The following is a 5774-nucleotide window of genomic DNA, read 5'->3' on the forward strand; positions in this document are numbered from 1 at the left end:
AGTGGAACAACCAGGATAGAAACAAGGATGGACAAGTCTGGTGGAATGAGATTATGGAAAGTTAAATCCCATGAGGCTTCATGCAGCAATTTTACTCAAACATTATTGGGTCATCAAGAAGTCTCTCAAAAGACAATAGCGGATTTAACAAGATAATAAGGTGACTGTCCAGTAATAGCAAGTATTGCTGGGTTTTTCCCCCTCCTGAGACTTTCACATCTGTACCTAAGGGTCACCTGAACTTATAAACGTCCCACCTGTGGCTCCTTTCCAGAATCCAGTCACCAGATTCTATCTTCCAGGAGCTCAGGAGGAAAAAGAAAAAGAAAAAAAGCCTTCCTTCTGTCTCTCTTGTGAGAAACAAGGGACTGGATGAATTTTCCACATGGCGGGGTAGCGTATATCACAGCGGACACTTGGCTGCAAAACCTCTACTTGAAACATCTTAAATCGGAGTTTGTTTTTCTTATACAACAAGGCATTTGGAGATAGAAAACTCTCCATGCAGGTTTAGTGGCCCAGCAACATCAAGGCTGTGTACCTGAAATGCTCTCTAGGTTTCTACCTCATAGTTGCGAGATGGCTGCCACAGCATCAGCCACCACATTCTTGATCAAGGTGGGAAGAGAGAGAAGACAGGGCCATTCAACTGCTTCTGATCCTATTCTGCTCTTTTTTTATTTTAACTTTTTATTTTGTATTGGGGTATAACCAATTAACAATGTGGTGATAGTTTCATGTGAACAACAAAGGAGCTCAGACATACACATGCATGCACCCATTCTCCCCCAAACTCCCCTCTCACTGAGCAGAGTTGTGTGTGCATACAGTAGATCCTTGCTGGTTATCCATCTTAAACATAGCAGTGTATACATGTCCATCCCAAACTCCCTAACTCTATTCTGCTTTTCTTAAGGAAACAAATAGCTTCCTAAACCCTGGCCACCTCAGCAGACTTTTGGTTATATCTCATAAAAGACTTCTGAGTTTCTCTGTGTTGTGCTTAGTCGCTTAGATGTCCAACTCTTTGCAACCCCATGGACTGTAGCCTGCCAGGCTTCTTTGTCCAAGGGATTCTCCAAGGGATATTCCCAACCCAGGGATGGAATCCAGATCTCCCACATTGCAGGCAAATTCTTTACCATCTGAGCCACTAGTGAGAGGTAATTAGGAAAAAGAAAGTGGAAGTGGCTTTGGGGTGGTCAAAAAACAGTTGAGAGGAGCCCATAATCCAGCCAGCCTTCTGGAAGGAATAGCCCCAGGAAGAACTGAAAAGAATCCAGTCTCTGAAATCCAACAAGCCTTGGTTCAAATGTCGGCGCTACCACTCACTACACAAGGGTCCTTGAGCAAGGCATTTAATTTTTCTGAACACCCTTTTTTCATTTGAAGGATGAGAGTAATAATGGTGACCTCAGAATGGGAGGGAAGGTAAAGATCAGAGATAACATACATTAGGCACTTGATATAGTCTGTGGCAGTAGATACAGAATGAAGAGTTGTTATTATTATTTGGAGATGCCAGACCATAAAATGTGAGGTTTTTTTTCTATTTGGATAAAATATGCCTTCTATTAGGTACACACATTCAAAAATTAAGTTCTGGAATGTATACATTTTAACTCCACAATGCATTTGCAATTCAACAGAACCATTATAGAGCAACTAAAAGCAGTTTGGGGTTGTCTGGATTACTCATAATCTTTTATATACATTGTTCAGCTGCTCAGTTGTGTCTGACTCATCACAGCCCTATGGACTGCAGCACACCAGGCTTCCCTGTCCTTCACTATCTTCCAGAATTTGCTCAAACTCATGTCCATTGAGTTGATGACGCCATCCAACCATCTCATCCTCTGTCGTCCCCTTCTCCTCCTGCACTCAATCTTTCTCATCATTAGGGTCTTTTTCAATGAGTCTGCTGTTTGCATCAGGTGGCCAAAGTATGGGAGCTTCAGCTTCAGCATCAGTCCTTCCAGTGTATATTCAGCGTTGATTTCCTTTAGGATTGACTGGTTTGATCTCCTTGCTATCCAACACTCATGTCTTTAGCCATATCAAAAAGTACTAGATAAAGACTCTTCTGCAGACATATAGATCTGGGGCACTACTCTGAAATTTGTAAGTTGTTATTTCTTTCTCAAAAATAAATGGAAAGATTTTTTGATTCGAGGAATGTTTAGTTCTTAAGTGAGGTAAGTGTGATCTTGAAAACCCTTCATTCTTAAACATATTTTATATTCACTTTCCCACTGGAAGAAAACTGTAGTACTCAAGATAATCCAATGGCTTCAAGGGCCAAACAACAGGACATATGGACTCACTGCAATGATCATTTATAAGATAGTCCTTAACGACTATCAGCATTACTGCATCTGACAATTGAAGCTCAAGGAACTCTTCATGAGGATGAAAGAGAATCATATATGTTATTGTAATATTTGGATATTAAAAGTCTAAATATAGGCTAGGGAAATTAGGATAAACTATTACATACACACAGATGTTTAAAATTTACCAGTAATGAATTCACATGCCAGAACTTGAGAAAATGAAAGGAGAAACAGCATTAGAATTCTTTTTTATTTGTAAAACCATCTTCTACACAAACCAATTTAATACATATGATGCAAATAGCAATGACTCGTCCAAGGAAATATTGAAATCCATTAGGATTGCACATGCATAATCTGATTCAACAAGTCAGTATATTTTTCTCAAAAACATAATATCTTTCCTGCATTGTGTGAGATGAAGGTTAGATTACATTTCTTGCCTGTGCAATAATTCCCACATCATAAATTCTGATGAAATTATATCAATACATAAAGCAAATGGATGCCTGACCTACCATCGTTTTCTAGTTCTCAGAGAGAGAGGCTGACATACAAGGCAAATCCCCAGCTGCTTGGAGCAATGCTATTACTGCCTGCCTTTGCCTGGGAACTGTTATTAACTATCTTGACCAGGAGCGGCTGCTAGAGTTTGTGGTTTCTGCTCTGAATATTAAACTTGGGCATACAAGAGTCCTTATTGTGGGGAGCACTTGGAAATGGTAATACAAAATTGCTCTATATTTGCGGGATTTGATTGCTTTAGATGATACAGCCCTGGCTGGTGGGCCCCTCTTGCTGCTTGTATTTCCAGATTATAAATCATTCTTTTGACAGGGTATCTGCCACAACCGGGTGTCAGTTTCTGTGGTATCATTTTTTATATTACAACTGGCAACTGCTCTTCTGGGCTGTTCATATAAGTGACACATTTTGCATAATTTATGAGAATGGAGTCAAAATCAAAGCTAATAAAAGCCTCCCCAACTTTTCTTGTACATGTCAAGGCGTCTCTGGCTTTGAGTTCTGAGAGGACTGGGTTGTGAATCGAGGATGTTAGATTTTCGTAGGGTGGTTGAGAGGCAATGTGCTTACCAAGTACCGAAATTCAGTATCAGGAAAGTCCATGTAAAGCAAAGCTTCATCCACAATTAGCCAACTGGTTGCTGATAGAAAACCCTCAAAAGCAAAATAATATCACCTTAAAATTTATGCAAAGAGACAAAAGCACTGAATGCCACCTCATACAGAAAGGCTAGCTAGAAGGGATTGCCTTGTTTTCCTCTCCTGAAAATGAATGAAATAATCTGCCCGCTTCCTTCTGCTTCTGATGTTTTGCTGAGGCTACAAAATTCACTGAAGGAATTAAGTACAATGAATGCAGATGACGGCAATGATTCTGTGCCACGTCCATACTGCAAACAAGTTAGATTCAGATCCAAGATTTAAGAACCTGAAGGACACATTCATTCCTGGAACACTTATACCAGCGCTATAGTAGAACCCCTCCCTAAAGTTGTATGTTTTAACTCCCACAACACAGCTGACTTCTGGTTGTACCTGAGAGGTCTTGGTTTTTCTCTATGTGAATTTAGTGGGATATTAATTTGGAGGATTGATTCTCAACAAGCATAACAAGATCCAAGTCATAGTGTGAGATGCCTTCCAAATTAGGCTGTTATGAACTTATGAATGATGGGATCAATAATTTAAAAGATTGTTTTGAAAGAACCTCAGCCCAGAAATAAAAAGCTCTCAATCACTGCTGCACCCTGCCAATACCCCCTCCCAGGCCCGGCTTACTCAGTCTCCTTGGTTGCTCTTATTAGATCAAGGCTTCTTTGACATCCCATTAGTCATAACACAAAGCAGAAACTGTGAGTGGCCCAAGGCTCAATGTTAGCTGGGAGTGGTTTCCAAATTAACCAAGTTCAGCGTTTCCTGAGTAATTAGTTGTCCTTCCCCACCCACCCACCCCCACCATCCAAAAGAGGATTCGTATGTATTTTCAAATGTAGTTGAAATATAATTGTAGTGTAACTAGAGAAATCTGGTATAAAACATCTATAGGAAACTCAAAGAGACTGTCCTCGAGCCAAGCCAGTCTGTTGAAGCAGCTTCCATCCTCGTGGGCTGTGTTCCTCTCTGCGGTCTGCGTTCTTCGGAGCAACTTGGTAAGTCATGCCTTTCCAAAATACGGAAGATAGAGGTTGACTCTGCAGGAGGATTTTTTTAAATGGATAATTATTAAATGCTGATATGGATTCCTTTGAGAATTTTACTTAATCATTGGATTTCAGAACTAAGGACACTTATAGACAATTGTCATTTTTCAGATGAGAAACTGAGGCTCATCAGAGAGCAATGTCTTACCCAAGGTCATAGAGGCAGCAGCAGAACTAGATAGAACCCAAGGTTTCATATACCCAACAGTGACTTTCAAAATTTCTTGACTATGAACCACTGGATGCAATATATTTTCCATTGTAACCCACTCAATTATACCCAAGCAATTGAAACAAAATTTTGAGAAATGATCCCTACCCTTCCTGTGTGTGATACACTCTGATCCATTCTGTTTCACTTACTTTTTAAAAATACTGATAATGCACTACTTTAGTTATAACCTGTCATTTTAAATCACTGTTCTAAAATACATTTTCTCCAAAATTACTTATGGGATTTCCTTTAATAAAGACTTTTTACAAATAAGCTCCTATTCTACCTTCCTGTCCCAGAGACAGAATTGAATGAGATTCCTCATCCAAGCCTAGAATTCTGCTGACCTGCTACATTTAATAGAAACAAAATTATCTCTTGCAATAAGTTATCCATTTTTCCTGAATGTCAGTGACTAGAAAAGCTTGAAAGACTGAAGAAAGAGAAACCCAATTAATACAAGATCCAGAAGAGATCAGAAGGAGTAACTCTGATCAGCAACAACCGAAATGCAAGTTGTTCAAATGAGAGGAGGGCGCTGCTCTGCAGAGATGGTTTTTCAGGCTCTTGGCCAAATTTGAGGCTTCTCTGCCTGAAATAAATGACCTTTGTTAATAACTGTTCCATAAAACTCAGGGCAGAGTTTTGACTCATTTAGGTGACTGTAGCAAACACCTAAATTCATTAATCCAGTATCATTAGTTGGGGGGAAGGTGATTTTTGCTAAGAAACGAAGCCAGGATGCTAACCTATCAAAGAAAGAAGAGAAGAAATCTCCGGGGTGGCTTTCAGATATTTGCTTGCAGGTTTTCCAGTGATGCCCTCAGGTGATCAGTGCCTCCAATCTTCTCTGGAGCAAAGTGCATGAAATTGTTTAACATGTGGCGAGGAGTTTTTACTTCTTGCCACATTGAGGAGCAGAGCCAAGGAATCTGAGTGGCAGTAGAAAACTACAAGTCCCCTGGATGCCAGGAACAGGAAACATGGAGGCAGTTCTCAGAA

This window comes from Cervus elaphus, chromosome 15 (genome assembly GCF_910594005.1).
Source record: "Cervus elaphus chromosome 15, mCerEla1.1, whole genome shotgun sequence".
Classification (NCBI taxonomy): Eukaryota; Metazoa; Chordata; class Mammalia; order Artiodactyla; family Cervidae; genus Cervus; species Cervus elaphus.